Here is a 21930-nt window from a genome sequence, read left to right as displayed (position 1 = left end):
TGGCAGGAGAGCCACACCTGTCGGTGTTTACAAACGCAGCAGCCTATTCCGGCCGCTTGCCTTTCAGTTCCAACAAATTCCTCGGATAAGTTTGAGAACAGTTCCAACGTCAACATCAATAAGCTTTATATCATTACCACTTACCGGCATTAATCACTCCCCATTTTATTCATTTCACTCGAACCGAAGAGTTTAACACTGTCTACATGCCTTCAAACATACCCCAGTCTCATTTTATTTTCACGTATCGGACGTGAGGAAGGCAATGCAGCTGTTGCCCGTTCTATCTTGAATTCTGTTTCTTTAAATGTATCCAGATGGAGTTTGGGAGAACAACGCCGCCTTTCCTTCAGGACTCACGTTTAAGTTACTTGAGCACTTTCATATGTTCTACATCCATTTCTTAAGGTCTTAGTAACACATACCCAAATTCCTTAGACATCTGCTAACACGCGTACTTGAGGACAACAAACGCCGCTGTCTTCGTAGCACACGCTCACATTTTCCAGAATTCTCCCAATATATGTGAGTCATTCATTATCTTTCCCCTCCACTGATTTCATTTTTAACTCTATATGATGTCACATCGTAGTGCTAGCTACTTCAACAAAATTATGGTGTTTAAAAGTTTGCCATTATTCATGCGACATGGCTTCTTTTTCTTGGTTGTATATATTATCTTGCATTATCAACATGTAGTGAGAACTGTCTTTTAGTACATCAAGTGAAAGTAATTTCTTTCACGTTTCCTACCCTTGCAATAGTTTTATCGTCACCAATCGTGAACTTAATACTTCATCCAACAACAGTTTCGAACTGGGCGCAACAGTTACCTTGTAGAAAACTTCCTGTTTTTCAGTCCGTTGTTTAGGCAAGTATTTAACATATGGAGCAGGAAATCTAGAAGTACAAGCGTGAATGCACCGAATCTTTTACATGCACATAACTGTCTTGTACTTACCAGCGCCGTTCGCTAAAACGATTGCCACTTTAGTAGAAAAGGATATGAGTAAGATATCGTGAGAAACGTAAAGACAACAGCAAACTGTTGGTTTGTCAGTTTTTGTGTCATTGGGTAGGAAAATTTCGGCGTGTGTGTTAACTATGAGCAGAAATACTTGCAAGAGCATTTCTGACTACGACAGTTACCCATGAACCTATGTTTGGAGCGAGCAAGCCACCGTACGGTGCATGACAAGGGTACACAATCTACAAATACTATTTTGCTGCCTTCCTATTTCATTCGCAGATGTGGGGCGGTACGAACGACTATTAGTAAATATCTACACAACATCACATATCCTTACCATAACTGTAAGTATGTGGTATGTTGTTTCGTTACTCGTCTTTATAGATGCTCTCTCGGAATTTTAAGAGGAAACATTCCCGAGATTCACAACTTCTTCCTTGATCCAATTCTGAAATTGTCCGCCTGTTTTTTTTCTTTTTTTTCTCTTATAAGTCTTCTATACAGTGACATTTTAACTGATATTCCGTAAGCAAGTATTTTATTTATGTAGCTACAATGAGCAACTATACTGAAGCCTTTTCGGTCCTCACAAAACAGCAACCATCATCGAGTCCGCTATCTAAAACCTGGATCTGCTTAAGCGATCTCGGTTTCACTCGGAGAATGAAGTAGGCAGAACATCTTCATCTATATTTTGTAGACATCCTGTGAGTATGAAAAGCGGAAACTGATGTGTCACAACAGCTCTTGGGTCAACTGATACGTGGAATCCATTAACAAATTACATTATTGCACTTTATTCAGAGAATCAAGTAATCAATGACGTCTTTCTTCTTCAACAACTTGAATGTTGTTTCACTACTTTCTCGTTACTTGAAAATGTTATTTTGTCGATTCTGTTGTTTTAACTACGGGTTATCACTGTTTATATTCATTCAGAACCTTAACTCCCACGACCTTTCGAAGATACCACGGTTTTTCTTTCCATTCTTCTGAAATCAAGTCACTTGTCTTACGCTCAGTGTATTCTGTAGAAGGAACAATCCTCCGTTCATGCAGTGTTCATTTTAAAATACCCCAACGTTTGGGTTAGATTTGTCCACTCGTCTTCCGTTTCTGCGGTTTTGAGGATCAAAATCTTACACCATCTCCATACGACTTTTCGTCTCACACCACTGTTTTCGTAAGGAAATACGTTAGACGAACACTCGGAATTCTTAACAGTTATTACAGATTTATTGAGAAGCCGAGGGCGGAAAATGTAAAATCGGTACACTATTTATTTTTCTCCTCCACTTATTCGATTTTTTGTTCATACTGACACGACCTTTACCTTGGCTGAGGCAAGGTCACCTTTTCTCCAAACACAATCACCAGCAGATATTGCAGTACGGAAATTTTACATTTTACGTACTTCTGTTGCCGCAGACATCGGAACACATTTTTAATTTTTCCATTATGATAATGGTTCAAATAGCTTTGAGCACTATGGGACTTAACATCTATGGTCATCAGTCCCCTAGAACTTAGAACTACTTAAACCTAACTAACCTAAGGACAGCACACAACACCCAGTCATCACGAGGCAGAGAAAATCCCTGACCCCGCCGGGAATCGAACCCTGGAACCCGGGCGCGGGAAGCGAGAACGCTACCGCACGACCACGAGCTGCGGACATTATGATAATATCATTGTGTAGTTTAATGTTGCATAAATCTCACATAGATTTTGAAATAACATAAGGTTCAGTTATTTGTAGACTATGAACATCGCCATCAGTCATACATTCGCTCTACTTACTTTCACTGGAAAAAGTTCAAACAATGTAGCTACGGCACAGTGAATAAGACAGGTGACGTGTTTGGAGTAGCAGACGGGCTGAAATTCCGGCATATATGCCTTAATTTAAGTGTTTCATTGGCTTCCTAGATCGCTTTAGGCGTTCTGGGAACAGTTCATTGTTGTTTCCATCTGCAGTTGCCAGTTAATGTTTCAGCTGAGGTGACCTCGCTGTAGTCAGGACTTTTCCAGAAAAGAATTGGCCGCATTTTTCATTTCAATCAAGACTTGGCAGGCATCCACGCATCGTTATTTTTGTTCGGGAGTCAAGGTGTGAGGAACAATTTTTCACACTCTTTTCTCTTCTTCAAAACATTCTGCACAGTCTTGATGATTGGATTTAGAGCTGTAGCCACAATGCTGTTTGTGACACACTATGGTCGCACGTCCTCTACTTAACACTGGTTGCTCACAACTGACTGGTCCAGTGCACAGCTATTGTTTACTTATCTTAGTTCAAGCTACCATTGTAGATCCTGCGCTGATATAGCTTTCACGGCAAGAATAAAATGAGTATCGGAACTTCTTGGACAGATGATGTATTTATTAAAAAAATGAACGAATGAGGGAAGTTCAGATCAAATAATAATGAAAATATAAAGACATCTGAAATACGGTTTTAGAACATATAATTTCAGTATCAGATGCATCTGCTGTATGTTACTGTGTGATGCTTTTAAGATAATTCTTACATTTTTCGAACGCCTATACATACTCTAGAACGAATACGCAGCCTAAGCCGAGATGTTATCCTCAGCAACACTTGTTTTACTGTGCGGATAGTCTACTTCAGCAGGACCGATGTTTTCAGCAAAGCGCGTTCAACAATTACCTGTGGTCCTCAGAGGTCACCTCATTGCGCCAGCCGAGAGTCAGCCAATCCTGAAGTGCATGTCTGGCGTTTTTTGAGGCGACAGTTGTGATTAGAACCAAAAAGGATTCAGTTGCTGAGTGATAATGATCGTTACAGGTCTAAAGAGACTAAGCATCTATAGTCATCAGTATCGTATTCACCCAAAGGATGGGAATCTCCGTCCACCCCATCTGTCTGCGTCTAGAGTGCATCCCATGTGCAAGCGTGAAAAGTTTACCAAATGTCTGCTTGACGTGAATCTGAAGCAGGACGTGGATACCAGCTCGGCGTTTGCCTCCGCCTAAAAACCACATCCATGTGCGCGGCTCACAAGTCCTTGTCGTTAATCTGCGAGGCGGAATGGATCCGGATCAGGTGACTCCCCGTATCCAGAAAGCGACGCGATAACGTACTCGGCTATCCAGGTGGGTCTCAATTGCTACAAGACTCCGTTTATGTGTCTCACCTTCCAACAAGTTTGGGTGAAATGGAAAGCTGCATAGCGATGGAATTAAATGCAGTAACTATTGACAATTAAATCTCTGGAATTTGTTACTGTGTCTGGACGTCTCACAATCGATCTTCCTCCTCCTCCCATCATCTACAGTTAAAACTTTATCGTACAATCGGTTAATTCATCTCGCGTGCCGAATAAGAACAATACCGTGTACTACGTGTGCGTTTTCTTCGTAATGAGAGCTGAATTTCACTTGGCCCGATCTTTAAATGAGACTGAGAAGCGCATCACGCCCCCCGCATGATTCGCAGCGGTCTACAGCCGTGGCGGATGATATTTGAAGCAGCGTGTTAGAAGGCCGAAGCATCGCGTTCACTCCGTTGCGTTGCGTAAGCGGCGATGCGCCTTTAAACGCGTGCTCCGTTGATGTAGCCACTCACGGCCGGCCCGCCGGGAGAACGGGTTAGCGGACTCGGGCGTAAACACATCATCCTCGCGCCGCCGACGACCACCTGTGTTTTCGCCCCCGGAACACCTTAAGGTCGCCGTGATTTGTTTCTGGTATGGCCCCTCCATCACAGTAAAGCTGAAAACAGGGAACGCGTCAACGCGGAATTTGCCGCTCGCTAACTCCAGTAGAATTACGCTTATAAACCACTAAGTGCTGCTTCCGTACTATATTCTGAAGTCACAGAAGTGCGCTGCACATAATTTCGCCACAGCCTTAGCTAAAAAGAAAGGTGCAGTGAACCCGGGGTGTTCATACACTGACGGAAAAAATGGCAACATCAAAATATAATTGCTGTAGCGTAATGAAACTTTGGGAATACATTTGTCTAGGTAATATATTTAAGAGCCTAACACTGGCCGGCCGGCGTGGCCGTGCGGTTCTAGGCGCTTCAGTCTGGAACCGCGTGACCACTACGGTCGCAGGTTCGAATCCTGCCTCGGGCATGGATGTGTGTGATGTCCTTAGGTTAGTTAGGTTTAAGAAGTTGTAAGTTCTAGGGGACTGCTGACCACAGATGTTAAGTCCCATGGTGCTCAGAGCCATTTGAACCCTTTTTTTAACAAACATTGTGAAAGCACAGGTTCATGTAAGCGGGAAGAAGTCGTAAACGCCAGACTGTTGAATGCAAGCGTGAAAACGAGACTGCATTGTGTTGTACAGGTGCCGGATATCAGTCTGTGGGACTGAGTTACGTGTCTACGGCATTTGGCCGTCCAATACAGGGACATTTAATGCTGTTTGTGGATGACTGAAAGTGTCGTCCGTTGACGTGTCATATGTGCTCGACCGGACACAGATTTGGTGACTGAGCAGGCCAGGAAAACATGTAGACATTCTGTAGACCAGGTTGGTTACAACAGCGGTATGTGGGCCAGAGTTATCCTGTTAGAAAACACCCCCTGGAATGATGTTCATGAATGGCAGCACGACAGGTCGAATCAACAGATTGACGTACATATTTTTGGTCCTCCCATTGTCAAACGAAATCGCACCCGAGACCATAACTCCAATTCTAGGACCAGTGTGTGGAGTACGCAGACAAGTTGGTTGCAGGGCCTCAACCGGCTTCCTTCTAACCAACACACGGCCATCACTGGCACCGAGTCCTAACCAGTTTTCATCAGGAAACGCAATAGACCTCCATCCTGCCATCCAGTGGTCTCTCGCTTGACACCACTGAAATCGAAAATGGCGGTGCAGTCAGTGTAATGCACAATACAGGGCGTCTGCCTCGGAGATGTCCTTGAAGTAACCGCTTATTAACACTTCTTTGTGTCACTGTGGTGCCAAATGCTGCTCAGATTACTGCAGCAGAAGCAGTACGATGCGCCAGAGCCGTACACCGAATACGATGATCCTTCCTCTCCGTGGTGCCACGTGGCCGCACGGACCCCGGTCTCCAGGCATCACCGCTGCCAGCATTCAATTACAGTGGCTACATTCCTTTCAAGTCTTTCCGCAGTATCGCAGAAGGAACATTCAGCTTCTCATAGCCCTATTACACGATCTCGCTCAAACTCATTGAGGTGTTGATGATGGCATTCTTGACTGTCATCAAACCACCACGTCAAATGTCAAAGGCAAGTAACGCTCACGATAATTACAGCGTGCGTTTAAAGCAAACCTTATTTGCACCCTCATAGTAGCGTAACTAGTGCCACTTTTATGCGACTGGTGCAAAATTTCAGTAGATTTCATCTTTCAGTTGTGAAACACACCTACCAACTTTCGTTTATCTCGCACAACTTCTTCTTGATGTTGCGATTTTTTTCAGTCAGTCTATTTTACGTCATATAGACCTGTCAGCTTCTTCCCCTGCCTTGCCTTTCCCCGTTCCTGTATGCGGTCAGCTTTGTTATATGGGTTTGGGCAATGTTAATGATTCAGTTGCTGACCGAATGACTTTCGTGACACCACCGCTCTTCCATTGATAGGATTTGTGTACCTCCTCTGCTTGAATCTAGAATAAATCTCATGTTCAAGTGGAAGAACGTTTCCTAATTTTTGCATAGCATGTATCTGTGACAGAATGTGGGTGCTAGCCTGGTGTTTATCTAGCTGGGTCACATGGACATTTTAGCTGCATGGCTGTAAATTGCACACGACTGAGGTGAGCGCTAGTGAAGTGTTTTCATTATAGTTCTGCATTTAGAAGTACAGGACTACTCTGCAATTCACAATTAAGTACCTGGCAGAGGGCTGATCGAGCCACCTTCAATCTATTTCCCTACCGTTCCACTCTTGACTAGCGCAAAGGAAAAACGAGCACTTAAATCGTTCCGTAAGAGCTCTGATTTCTCTCATTTTATTTCGGTGATCATTTCTCCCTATGTTTCTGGTCACCAGTAAAATGTTTTTGAATTCGGAGGAGAATGTTAGAGATTGAAATTTCGTGAAAAGATCTGGTTGCAACGAGAAACAGCTTTATTTTAACGATAGCCGTCGCAACACACGGGTCATAACCGTTACACTCTCTTAGCTTTGGTTGCGATAATACGAAAGGAGCTGCCCTTCATTGAACTTTTTAGATGTCTCCTGTCAATCTTATCTGGTAAGACTCCCATACCACACAAGCGATAATCCAGAAGAGACGCACAAGCTCAACGAAGACAGTCTCTTTAGTAGGCTTGTTACATCTTCTAAATTTTCTGCCAATAAAAGTCTGTGATCCACCTTCCCCTCAACATTCTCTTCGTGATCGTTCCAATTTAAGTTCTCCGTAATTGTAATCCCTAGGTATTTAGTGAAATCCACAACCTCTAGATTTGTGTGATTTATAGTGTAACCAAAATTTATCGGGTTCCTTTTAGTAATCGTGTGGATGATATCACAGTTTTCATTGCTTAGAGTCAGTTGTCACTATTCGCGCTATACAGATGACTCATCTAATTCACTTTGCAATTGGTTTTGATCTTCTGATGACTTCACTAGACGGTCAGTGACAGCATCACCTGAAAACGATCGAAAAGGGCTGCTCATATTGTCTCCTAAATTGTTTAGATAGATTAGCAACGACAGAGGGTTTGTAACTCTTCCTTGGGAAATGCCAGATGTCACTTTAGTCAGTTACTAAGACAGAAAACCAAGAACACAGTCGCAAAACAGACATTACTCCAAGGGCACGAACTAATTAGAAGTCGCCTATGAGGAATGGTGTCAAAAGCCTTCTGGATATCTAAAAACATAGAATCAATTTTACATCACCCGTCAACAGCACTCATTACTTCGTGTTTATAAAGAATTAGTCCTGTTTTACAATAACGATACTTTCTGAATCCTTGCAGACTATTCCTCAATAGATAGTTCCTTTCGAGGTAATTCATGATATTACAACACAGTATGTGTTCCAAAATCCTTCTGCAAATCGATATTAGTGTTATGGTTCTGTAATTCAGCGGATTATTCTTATTTCCTTTCTTGAGTATTGATGTAACCTGCGCAGCTTTCCAGTGTTTAGGTGCGGATCTTCCGTCGAGCGAACGGATTACTAAGTGTTGAGCTATTATATCAGCGTACTCTGATGAACCCTCTGCCAGGCACTTCAGTGTGATTTTCAGAGAATTAATGCAGATGAAAGGAATCTAATTAGTATGCGATCTCGACGAGAGGCCATGCCTTTATTACGTGATTTAAGCTGCTTCGCTACACCGAGGATACCTATTTCTAAGTTACTCAAGTTGGCAACTGTTCTTGGCATCGCAGTTGAACGCTAGAATAGTTACTTCGTCTTCTTTGGTGAGGGAATTTCGGAAAACCGTGTTCAGTAACTCTGCTTTAATGGCACTGTCTTCCGCAAAATTTCGATAGCTGTCGCTCGGTGAAGGTATTGATTGTGTCTTGCCGCTGGTGTAATTTACACATGAGCATAGCAGTTTTATTATACAGAGTGCTTCTAAAAGACTCATCCGATTTTGCAAGAATGAAGATTAAAAATTGGGGTGGATTTTAACGTATGCATCGAAACAAAAAGTTTAGCTTGGCGCTAGTGGTAAGTTTTCGTTCGTTTGGTTTCTGGTAGGGGTCTCCCTGGTGCATCTCGCTCGCTCGTCAAATCGTCCATTCTCCAACGCGCGTCTTGAAGAGAGGGCTGTAACATAGAAACAAAAACCGTTTTGCGTTCTCTATTTCACCTGATGCAGTTCAGTTACAGCTTCATCGAGAGTGCGGCACAGCACCTCCTACACTTTAAAGCATTCGACGATTGTACCAGCTGTTTTATGACACTGTTTAGTTAAGGAGAAATCCAGAGGGCATCCCCGTATGCTCGATTAAGATGTAAAGCGCATTCAACATTTACAGTTGGTTCACAGGGATTTACTCCTGGTGTCAGCCGAGAAGTAGGCCATCCCTCAAGTGTCTTTCTGGAGTGTTTGTGTTTCAAACCACACAGAATTTAGTTACTACAAGATTCCGCTTATGTGCTACCCCTTGGAACAACTATACTGCAGTGGCACAGTGAATACAGTAACTCACTACATGCTAGCAAATGCATGGTACGAGTTTGATTGTCGTCTGCGTCCTTGTTGTGAGGTCGGTGGAGGGCACATTGAAACATTTTTGAAAGGTAAACGACCCTATACATAATTCTTAACAGAACTCCAAAGTCTCATGCGCCTGCTTATAAATGATACACCCATATAATCGGGTGGTTTCCTTGAAAATACCGAGTGAGGTGGCTCGGTGCTTAGCACACTGGACTCACATTCGGAAGGACGATTGCAATCCGCGTCTGACCAAGCTGATTTAAGTTTTCCGTGATTTTCCTAACTCACTTCAGGCTTCCTGTCTTATGACATCCACATCGAAGGGACGTTAAACCCTAATCTACCTTTCTTCTTTCGAAAATAAACACTTTTCAGTCCTACGCATAAGTTAATATTTACTTTGATGCATCCTACTTCACTTCTAAAACCACTAGTACGACCGTAGGTAAAGATTCCTATCCAGCGACTAGATAAAAGCGACAGTCCTGTATGACGGCCGCGCAGATGATGCCGAGCGGTCAGTAAAAACAAGCATCGTCTTGCATTTTCTTTCTTCAGGCGCGATGGCAGCCTTTCTCCGCGTGGTCGAAAGATTGCGTCTTCAGCGTAACTGGTTAAGTGGCCGTGATGAATTAGCGTACAGTACAGTGTAGTGCCTGTTAGCATACCGTATCTTACGCTTCTATACTCTTTGCTAAACGGTTTCGTGCCTAATGTAGCGTAATGTTTCCGGAGGTTTTTCACGTCGGATGAATGTGCAGTTACGCAAAGTGAGATCGTAATCCGTCACAAATATCTGGATCTGCCGACATGGAGTAGAGTGGATAACTTTTTGTGTAAAGTTTATGTAATTAAATTAGATTTAAGAAGTTTTGCAACCTGACCGTTACCAGAATGCCTGTTTTATTGTCATATCGATTAACAGCGTAAAGTTACATTTAACGGCGATCAGAACAGTGAAATCAGGAACAAAGTTCACTACACATTCCACATCAAACCAACTTGATGTTGTATCCCAGAGTTGTAGTAATAGAACTGAACTCTAAGTGACAGTGCAATAACTACGAAGAGTCCATTTGATCCAAGTTGACAAACTGTCTCATTTCTATATATCAATATCACGTAATAATAATATATGATGATGAATTTCTAAATATCTATATTACTTAATAACAATAACTGATACCGGCCGGGGTGGCCTAGCGGTTCTAGGCGCTACAGTCTGGAACCGTGCGACCACTACGGTCGCAGGTTCGAATCCTGCCTCGGGCATGGATGTGTGTGATGTCCTTAGGTTAGTTAGGTTTAAGTAGTTCTAGGGGACTGATGACCTCAGATGTTAAGTCCAATAGTGCTCAGAGCCATTTGAACCATTTGAACCAATAAATGATGATATAAAGGAAGAGAGGATGATACCAACATGGTGGGGCAAAAGTGAGGCTGAGAGGGAGGGAGAGAAATCGAGGGCTGGGGGGTGAGCTTACTACATTATCCCAAGGAAGGGCCACCATCTGCAGTGATACATCCCCCATCCGACGACATACTACACAGAGATAGGAGATTAAACTCAGAAGTGTCACATAGTTTAATACAAACGAAATGCATTTGCACTTGCGAATACGAACAACCATCAGCTGTATAAGGGAATGACGACAAAAGCAATTTGTACCGGACCGGGACTCGAACCCGGCTATCCCGCCTTACGCAACCGGTCGTCTTAACCGCTTTGGCTATCCGTGTGCGACTCACGACCAGACTCAAACTTCCATATGTCGTCGTTCCTGCGTGACAACCTGTACTCGTCCACACATTATGTAATTCCGGACAGGGAAGCACATTTCAGTTGAAATCCCTGCCTGATATTGCGGAATAATACGATATTGCAGTGCCTGTGCTATTAAGAAGAACGATGCGATGATACGTTTGGATACGCTTAACAACACAGGCGCTGCAATATCGTATATAGTTTGACGATAAGAAATTGCGCGTCACTGGCTTTTCCAATCAAATACTGGAGATAATCTTTTTTGTTTCCCACAGCCATGACTCGAACTGGTTACCTCTAGGTCGAGCTCTACTGTTGTAGCGTGTGTTACAGTCGCTGGCTACAGGTACAGCCAGTGTGGTCAGTAATTTAATTCGAATAATTTACACACAGTCTAGCGGTCAGGAATGGTATTCGCCTTCTTTCTGGTTTAACTTTATTCTGTTGACGACCGACGGGATGGAGTCAGGCAGCTTTCAGACTAAATACTTCTTTGCTGCCGGAATATAGCGATCTCCCGAACCTCTATTGGTACGGAAATGCTTTGGCACCCACGTTGTAGCGCTATAATTGCCTTATTGTACAATCAAATTATTATTCTTAATAATTTTATCGATGACTTTCATTGTTACTTTCTCTAAAGATATGTTCAAGGTTGTCGGTGGGTTTATCGAATAAAATAAAATACAACAATACATAAAATAAATCGTCATGAAAGTTCTCGTGCGTGAAAATAAAATTCCTGTGTGGACCGAATAATTTTGACTCTCATCGAAGAGTACCTCATTTAATCGTCTTCGCCTCATTGTCCGACGGACAGCTCGTGGAAGAATAATGGGAAACACAAAATGGTGGCAGCACGTAATAAAATCAATGAAAATTCCTAAAAATGCTTTCTTCCCATGAGGCTTGCAATCGAATATTGCACAACATTAAATACAAATCAATAAAGAAGTTTTCTAGCGATATGAATATAAAATAAAATAAAGCAGAGTCTGAACTGGTTCACGAATACCTAAGATGAAGAAAATGAATCATGTACAAAAAGTATCTTCTAACGATGTTGGCTGCGATCAACATAAATGGAGGTAGATTTCGGAAGCAAAATCGAAATATTGACTTCAAATGACTTACAATTACGAGAAAATTTGTTATAGACAGTTTAGTAAAGTCATAGCAGGTATTCAATGTCGGACCTTGATCATTCAATTTCTTTTTAAATACACTCCTGGAAATGGAAAAAAGAACACATTGACACCGGTGTGTCAGACCCACCATACTTGCTCCGGACACTGCGAGAGGGCTGTACAAGCAATGATCACACGCACGGCACAGCAGACACACCAGGAACCGCGGTGTTGGCCGTCGAATGGCGCTAGCTGCGCAGCATTTGTGCACCGCCGCCGTCAGTGTCAGCCAGTTTGCCGTGGCATACGGAGCTCCATCGCAGTCTTTAACACTGGTAGCATGCCGCGACAGCGTGGACGTGAACCGTATGTGCAGTTGACGGACTTTGAGCGAGGGCGTATAGTGGGCATGCGGGAGGCCGGGTGGACGTACCGCCGAATTGCTCAACACGTGGGGCGTGAGGTCTCCACAGTACATCGATGTTGTCGCCAGTGGTCGGCGGAAGGTGCACGTGCCCGTCGACCTGGGACCGGACCGCAGCGACGCACGGGTGCACGCCAAGACCGTAGGAACCTACGCAGTGCCGTAGGGGACCGCACCGCCACTTCCCAGCAAATTAGGGACACTGTTGCTCCTGGGGTATCGGCGACGACCATTCGCAACCGTCTCCATGAAGCTGGGCTACGGTCCCGCACACCGTTAGGCCGTCTTCCGCTCACGCCCCAACATCGTGCAGCCCGCCTCCAGTGGTGTCGCGACAGGCGTGAATGGAGGGACGAATGGAGACGTGTCGTCTTCAGCGATGAGAGTCGCTTCTGCCTTGGTGCCAATGATGGTCGTATGCGTGTTTGGCGCCGTGCAGGTGAGCGCCACAATCAGGACTGCATACGACCGAGGCACACAGGGCCAACACCCGGCATCATGGTGTGGGGAGCGATCTCCTACACTGGCCGTACACCACTGGTGATCGTCGAGGGGACACTGAATAGTGCACGGTACATCCAAACCGTCATCGAACCCATCGTTCTACCATTCCTAGACCGGCAAGGGAACTTGCTGTTCCAACAGGACAATGCACGTCCGCATGTATCCCGTGCCACCCAACGTGCTCTAGAAGGTGTAAGTCAACTACCCTGGCCAGCTAGATCTCCGAATCTGTCCCCCATTGAGCATGTTTGGGACTGGATGAAGCGTCGTCTCACGCGGTCTGCACGTCCAGCACGAACGCTGGTCCAACTGAGGCGCCAGGTGGAAATGGCATGGCAAGCCGTTCCACAGGACTACATCCAGCATCTCTACGATCGTCTCCATGGGAGAATAGCAGCCTGCATTGCTGCGAAAGGTGGATATACACTGTACTAGTGCCGACATTGTGCATGCTCTGTTGCCTGTGTCTATGTGCCTGTGGTTCTGTCAGCGTGATCATGTGATGTATCTGACCCCAGGAATGTGTCAATAAAGTTTCCCCTTCCTGGGAGAATGAATTCACGGTGTTCTTATTTCAATTTCCAGGAGTGTATTTAACTGAAATTCATACGTGATGTGTTTTAGTATGTGCACCATCAGATAATGAGAAGCTGTAACTGAAGATAAATATTGTGGCAAATAAAAGGACAAGGAAGTAGAGATCTGGTGTGTACTGCATATTAATAATGAAAATAAATTTCTTGAATAACTATGTCATCACGGAATTTTTTTTGGAATAAAGCCGTCTAGGCCTTTTAATACATTTCTTTCTTTATAACGACGCGCTGGTTACTGATGTCATAAGACTGGAACTTAGAACTTGCAATAAAACCTATGCCCAAGCAGGCCGTTAACTCTTAGCCATAGGTTTTTATTGAAACTGACACTGAATATTGTTTTCGTGTCAACGTATATAAAACTGTAATCACGGCTCGATAAATATCAAGTACTGTTTATATTCATGCAGGGACGACCTTCCCGAGAGTATGGGTAGTATATAGGCTGAAACTGTTGAGTTGAAATTTCCTCAGACTTGCTTAGAAACTTCCATAGAAAAAAAAGTAAAATAAAATAAAATAAAAATTGCTGCAAATTTTTTTATTATTATTACTTGGGGTCTTTTGGTTATTAGTAGAATACCCTGACGCTCTCTAGTGTTGCGTTGCAGCAACTGAGGAAGTGATTTAGTTATTACGATAGTCTAGCGCCTCATACGGCAGTGGAGTCTGATGTGGGGTAGGCGTATGGATGCCTGCAACCCGCTTCGCTGCGGTGTCTGGCTTCAAGCCTACATCACACACAAGCTGCTATATCGTCGCGAAGGCCCGACAAGTTGCCGTCCCCGCCGGCTATGTTTTTCTATACATGCTTCCACTACTAAGGTTGAACCGCGAACTGAGGGTATTGTCGTGGACCTGAAATGGGTGGTTTACGTATTCGATTTACTGATTACTGTAAAGTTGTCGACTTGCCGGGAGCTCAAACCGCGCAACACAGGGCTGCACGTTCCAGATCAAAACAATGGCAAGCAATCCACCTTGAACACTGTACCACAAGACGAAAATTCTTCAACGAGTGTGAGAATTTCAGGGATGAATATCACCGAGTGGCAGTCGTTATTGCTTTTTTCCTCACTGTCAGATTTCGTGACAACCGGTTTCACAGGCGAACGAAACACCTTTCACTCAGTTCAAATAAAACAAGCGCTTCAAAGGACGGGGCGAAATAATTAATTTGGCTCAGTTCCCATTTAGAGATCAAGACTGGATTTTCTGTGTTGCGACTTTTTTGCTGGCGCTTATCGAAACAACTTGAGATTTATCGCCGGCCGGAGTGGCCGAGCGGCTCTAGGCGCTACAGTCTGGAACAGCGCGACCGTTACGGTCGCAGGTTCGAATCCTACTTCGGGCATGAATGTATGTGATGTTCTTAGGTTAGTTAGGTTTAAGTAGTTCTAAGTTCTAGGGGATTGATGAGCTCAGAAGTTAAGTCCCATAGTGCTCAGAGCCATTTGAACCATTTGTGATTTATCTCACTGGACGAGATGAAATTAGGAGTAGAACGTTGAGGACGATTTAGATATTTAACAGGTGGAGCGTAGGCAATCCCAGTTATTGTTGGTCACAGAGATACAGCTGGTTACAAAGGTAAATTTTCGTTAAATATACTGGTACTCCAGTTGTAGATTATGTATCGACTGCCGTTATTATTTTCGTTTACGTAACCGAAATTTTCAACGGTGATTATGATTGTGATCTGCTTGGCAATTCTGTAGCATCGTTTAAGCATGCTGCACGTATTTACAAACGCTGAGAGGCCGATATGGTACTCTTATATGGGTTTTGGAATGGAAACGTTGCTGCTGCGTGTGAAGAATACGGTAGACGATTTGCTAACCGCAGGGTACCACATGCAAAAGAGTTGACTCGCGTTTTCACTAAACTGCATGAGACTGGGGCGACGTCTTTTTGGGTCCCGTTGGCTAGACTTCCTTGAATACGTGCTTCCTGCATTATTGGAAGAGGTTCCTTTGGCTACAAGGATGGGTATGATCTACCTCTCTGCACATTCGAGTCCTCAAATTACAAATCACTTAAACAGAACATTCCTCGTAAGACTGATCGACAGAAATATTCACATTACTTGACCAACAAGGACCCCACATCTCAACCAAAAAATGGCTCTAAGCACTATGGGACATAACATCTGAGGTCATCAGTCCCCTAGACTTGTGTTGTTGTGGTCTTCAGTCCTGAGACTGGTTTGATGCAGCTCTCCATGCTACTCTATCCTGTGCAAGCTTCTTCATCTCCCAGTACCTACTGCAGCCTACATCCTTCTGAATCTGCTTAGTGTATTCATCTCTTGGTCTCCCTCTACGTTTGTACCCTCCACGCTGCCCTCCAATACTAAATTGGTGATCCCTCGATGTCTCAGAACACGTCCTACCAACCGATCCCTTTTTCTAGTCAAGTTGTGCCACAAGCTCCTCTTCTCCCCAATTCCATTCAATACCTCCTCATTAGTTACATGATCTAACCATCTAATCTTCAACATTCTTCTGTAGCACCACATTTGGAAAGCTTCTATTCTCTTCTTGTTTAAACTGTTTATCGTCCACGTTTCACTTCCATACATGGCTACACTCCATACAAATATTTTCAGAAACGACTTCCAGACATTTAAATCTATACTCGATGTTAACAAATTTTTCTTCTTCAGAAACGCTTTCCTTATCATTGCCAGTCTACATTTTATATCTTCTCTACTTCGACCGTCATCAGTTATTTTGCTCCCCAAATAGCATAATTGCTTTACTACTTTAAGTGTCTCATTTCCTAATCTAATTCCCTCAGCATCACCCGACTTAATTCCACTACATTCCATCATCCTAGTTTTGTTTTTGTTGATGTTCATCTTATATCCTCCTTTCAAGACACTGTCCATTCCATTCAACTGCTCTTCCAAGTCCTTTGCTGTCTCTGACAGAATTACAATGTCATCGGCGAACCTCAAAGTTTTTATTTCTTCTCCATGAATTTTAATACCTACTCCGAATTTTTCTTTTGTTTCCTTCACTGCGTGCTCAATATACAGATTGAATAACATCGGGGAGAGGCTACAAATCTGTCTCACTCCCTTCCCAACCGCTGCTTCCCTTTCATGCCCCTCGACTGTTATAACCGCCATCTGGTTTCTGTACAAATTGTAAATAGCCTTTCGCTCCCTGTATTTTCCCCCTGCCACCTTCAGAATTTGAAAGAGAGTATTCCAGTCAACATTGTCAAAAGCTTTCTCTAAGTCTACAAATGCTAGAAACGTAGTTTTGCCTTTCCTTAATCTTTCTTCTAAGATAAGTCGTAAGTCAGTATTGACTCACGTGTTCCAACATTTCTACGGAATCCAAACTGATCTTCCCCGAGGTCGGCTTCTACCAGTTTTTCCATTCGTCTGTAAAGAATTCGCGTTAGTATTTTGCAGCTGTGACTTATTAAAATGATAGTTCGGTAATTTTCACAACTGTCAACACCTGCTTTCTTTGGGATTGGAATTATTATATTCTTCTTGAAGCCTGAGGGTATTTCGCCTGTCTTATACATCTTGCTCACCAGATGGTAGAGTTTTGTCAGGACTGGCTCTGGCAAGGCTGTCAGTAGTTCTAATGGAATGTTGTCTACTCCCGCGGCCTTGTTTCGACTCAGGTCTTTCAGTGCTCTGTCAAGCACTTCACGCAGTATCGTATCTCCCATTTCATCTTCATCTACATCCTCTTCCATTTCCATAATATTGTCCTCAAGTACATCGCTCTTGTATAGACCCTTTACATACTCCTTCCACCTTTCTGCTTTCGCTTCTTTGCTTAGAACTGGGTTTCCACCTGAGCTCTTGATATCCATACAAGTGGCTCTCCTTTCTCCAAAGGTCTCTTTAATTTTCCTGTAGGCAGTATCTATTTTATCCCTAGTGAGATAAGCCTCTACATCCTTACATTTGTCCTCTAGCCATCCCTGCTTAGCCATTTTGTACTTCCTGTCGATATCATTTTTGAGACGTTTGTATTCCTTTTTGCCTGCTTCTTTTACTTCATTTTTGTATTTTCCCCTTTCATCAATTAAATTCAAGAACTACTTAAACCTAACTAACCTAAGGACATCACACACATCCATGCCCGAGGCAGGATTCGAATCTGCAACGGTAGCAGCAGCGAGGTTCCGGCCTGAAGCGCCTAGAACCGTTCGGCCACAGCAGCCGGCCACACCTCAACCCTATAGATTTTTGCCTGTGGGGCTAGTTGAAAGGCAAAGTCCTCAAGTAAACACAAGAGACTAATTTACCGTGCTGAAGGTAAATAGCTCTGCCCTGATAAAAGAACACCAACATGGCCTCACAAGAACTACACATGGTGTTGTCGACAGAATTAGAGAGAACACTGAAGCGGGGCCGCGCGGGATAGTCGCGCGATCTACGGCGCCTTGTCGCGGTCCGTTCGACTCCCCCCGTCGGAGGTTCGAGTCCTCTTTCGGGCATGGGTGTGTGCACGTTGTCCTTAGAGTAAGATAGTTTAAGTTAGTGTGTAAGCTAAGGGAGCGATGACCTCAGCAGTTTGGTCCCGTAAGACCCTACCATAAATTTCCAAATTTTTCCAAACTGAAGCGGGAAATGGAATTTAAGAATTCAACTTTGACCTTAATCGTCAGCCTCAGCTTAACACCTTCTGTGAATGTTCGTTTGGGTTACATTCTAATAGTCGTATCTCTAAAACTGAACATAAGCTGTATTCGAATTAGGGTAAACTACCACCTTCTAAAATATTTACTACTCGTCGTGAAACAATATACAGGGTGTTCCAGAAGGAGTGGTCAATATTCAGGGATATAACAGGAACGACCATTCGAAGAAAAATGTCCAGTAAACATGGGCTCTAAAATGCATGCCTCAAGAGCTGTGAGCACTTCGTCGTCTTCAATACAGAGAAAAAAAAAACCCTTGTACTGAAAGCTTTTTGCTTGCTCTTGCGTTAATTGCTGTTAAGATATGCACTTCTGAGACTATGTTTACTGGACTTCTTTTCATACTTTGGCCCATACTACCACCTCTCAAAATATGAAAAGCAAAAAGCTTGCAATATAAGAGGCTTGTTTCACAGTATCGAAGATGAACTAAGTGCTCAAGTCCTTTAAGTAGGCCTTTTAGCTCTTATGTTTACTTCACTTTTTTGCTTCTAATGATCGTTGCTGTCATATCCTTTAACGCTAATCACTCCTCCAGGCACACCATACACAGGATGTCTTTCCTAAGAGCAGTCAGGCACGTTTTCTCTGGTCTTTCAGCAGCTGTTTCTTTTTCTTTTTTTTTTTTTCAAAGTGTATCTGGAGTCATCCGAAACAAATACTGCTCATAACGTCTTTCATGCGACACCTGGCGTCGTTGGAAGGTGTCACTTAGTTTGCAGTTACCAGCAAAATCATTTTTAAAATAGAATTTCTCGTATCCATTCGATGAAATGGTCTCAGAGTAGGCTAGTGTGTTATTCCCATTGTCGGTATGTATTAGCAGGAACAGTAAAACACGAAGAATAACCAGTACTGCATCACTGACAGCACGTCGTGTTTCGTGCTGGCTGCAACAGCTATGCAGAAGCGCTGCCCAGTCGCTGCTGGAGTACTGGTCATAAATTTGGAAATTTGTGGTAAGGTCTTATGAGACCAAACTGCTGACGTCATCGGTCCCTAAGCTTACGCACTACTTAATCTAACTTAAACTAAATTACGCTAAGGACAACACACACACAGCCATGACCGAGGGAGGACTCGAACCTCCGACGAGGGAGCCACGCGGGCCGTGACAAGGCTCCCTAAACCGCGCGGCTACCCCGCGGGTCCTATTGGTTATACTTCCTGTTTTACTGTCTTTGCTATTGCATATCAAAGGAACGAATGAGGCAACAGACTAATTTCAGATCGCTATACCGAATGGCCATGCAAAACTCCAGTTTAAAAATGGTTTTGATTATAATGGGAAACAAACCGATGCTCTTTATCGACGCTAGGCGTCATTATGAAATGTCTGATGAGCAGTATTTCTCTGGGCTGACTCCAGCTGCACGCTGCCAAAACGAAATTGCAAATATCTCCAGATACACCAGAGAAAATGTTCCTGACGACTCTTCGGAGCCCGCTTATGTAGTTGAGTGGTTAACGCGACAGACACTCTTGTGGGGGACCTGGGTTACTGACTGGACTGGGGGCTGTCTCTGCCTCGTGATGCAAACTGAGGAGCTAGGAACCACCTGGTTAAAAGGTAGCAGCTCCAACGTCGAAACGTTGACAACAGCGGTGAGAATATATAACACTAAGCACTCCGTCTTCAGGCCACAAACGGCCCATCGGGACCATCCGACCGCCGTGTCATCCTCAAATGAGGGGATGCGGATAGGAGGGGCGTGTGGTCAGCACACCGCTCTCCCGGTTGTTATGATGGTTTTCTTTGACCGGAGCCGCTACTATTCGGTCGAGTAGCTCCTCAATTGGCATCACGAGGCTGAGTCCATTCCGAAAAATGGCAGCAGCGCATGGCGGTCTGGATGGTCACCCATCCAAGTGCCGGCCACGCCCGACAGCGCTTAACTTCGGTGATCTCACGGGAACCGGTGTATCCACTGCGGCAAGGCCGTTGCCTACGAATATATAGGATGAATGTATATAATATGCACTGAGATTGGTCCAAAAAATTTGCCGCTAAATTGAAACTTCACGTCCCCAGTGATTAAGTGAGTGACTTGGCATGGAATCTACAGTAAATCCTGGTGTCGTAAAGTATAGTGGTAGTCAAACCAAACCTTGGTATGAAAATTGCTTTACATTTTTTATGAGGTGAATGGCTCGCCCTTGCACTAGCTATTAAATCGAGGGCCAGATCTGCGACACAGGCAGCAGGTTCGTAAAAAAAAAAAAAAAAAAAAAAAAAAAAGAGAGACTGAAATTAAATCAACACGCCGAAGCAGCTTGTTACTCCGCGAGATCTAACTGGAGCACGACCGCTGTTTTCAATAATGGGGCCTGACCGCAAGTGGAGAGCTCGTTAGGGAAGCGGGCCGAGGCTTCCTGCAGCCTGCAGCCGACAATTAAGAACGTGTTCCCCGCTGGTCGCTGCTCTCTCACTCCAGGCGTGGGGAGCCCAGCGAAAGTCTCGCGGACACGTTTACGGCCATTGACGCGGGCAGCACGCTGCAGTCATTCAGGGCCGCTGCTCGTCCCATCCCGGGCAATGGCCGCGTGCCGGCACGGCCAGACACTGCCATCTCACTGGCTGTTATACAGTGGGCAATTAGGTGGCCTCCAGTAGGACTGCTGGAGGACCATACAGCACGAGATCCGATGTTACTGTGTCTTGTATCGATACCTCATTTGCAACCAGGTGAGCCAGGTTTCCGGGACGTTGTTGCCCCAAGTGGTCAAAGGAAGTTACTAAAATGTAAACTTTCACGGCCGGAAATATCATGTCCATTATAATTATCCGGGCTGTTATGCCGTGGTCGGTTGATGAATTCTGAGGTGATTCCCAACGTTTCGTCTCCGACTGCGGGAGACATCTTCAAGGGGGTCCGTAGCTTGATGGAAGGTCCAACACACACACTGGCTCGCTACTGACTGCCGCTAAATTCCGTGTCCGCGCGCCCCCGCGCCGCGGCGTGACGTCACGTGTTTTGAAAACGTCAGTGCAATTGGCCGCTGTCCGTCGCCGTCGCCATCACCCAGTAGTGGACGAGTGGTACACATCTTCTTTAACACCCGCATCCATATACCGGCGACGGACAGCGGCCAATTGCACTGACGTTTTCAAAACACGTGACGTCACGCCGCGGCGCGGGGGCGCGCGGACACGGAATTTAGCGGCAGTCAGTAGCGAGCCAGTGTGTGTGTTGGACCTTCCATCAAGCTACGGACCCCCTTGAAGATGTCTCCCGCAGTCGGAGACGAAACGTTGGGAATCACCTCAGAATTCATCAACCGACCACGGCATAACAGCCCGGATAATTATAATGGACACAAAGGAAGTTAACTGTATTATAGTTCGTCTATTGTTACTGGATGTCAAGTTGACATCGAAAGTTGTAGTACTGAAATAAAATTGGTGGTTTTATTCCGACGCCGAAAGCCAAGCATAAATTAAGTGCACTACTACTGAATGGTTTGTATGTAGTTTAATACTAATTTTTACGCTTCATATCCATGTAATTGTTATTTAACTCCTTGTTGTGCAGTGGGATTATTTAATACAATCTGACTGCGTAACTTGTAAGTCAATGACATGGGATATCTATTCATGAATACTGAATCAAATTGTCCTCGGGTTGAAAACGTATCTTGATTTGGACTCTACGCCCAAGTAGGGGAGAGATGACAATAATATGCTTTGTTTTACTTTTATCAATATGACGAACCCCGGTTGACAGC

The 21930-nt window shown here is 44.3% G+C and overlaps 1 protein-coding gene and 1 pseudogene across 1 annotated transcript in view; one reads left to right on the top strand and one right to left on the bottom strand.

The window, feature by feature from the left end:
• LOC124612629 overlaps window positions 1-21930 on the top strand; it is a 607586-nt gene that overhangs the window by 1198 nt on the left and 584458 nt on the right. The gene's annotated exons all lie outside the window — the stretch shown is intronic.
• LOC124614602 lies at window positions 20034-20151 on the bottom strand (annotated as a pseudogene).

Source organism: Schistocerca americana, chromosome 4 (genome assembly GCF_021461395.2).
Source record: "Schistocerca americana isolate TAMUIC-IGC-003095 chromosome 4, iqSchAmer2.1, whole genome shotgun sequence".
In the NCBI taxonomy this organism is placed as follows: Eukaryota; Metazoa; Arthropoda; class Insecta; order Orthoptera; family Acrididae; genus Schistocerca; species Schistocerca americana.
The sequence above is the reverse complement of the archived record's forward strand: the minus strand, read 5'-3'. Positions and strand labels throughout refer to the sequence as shown.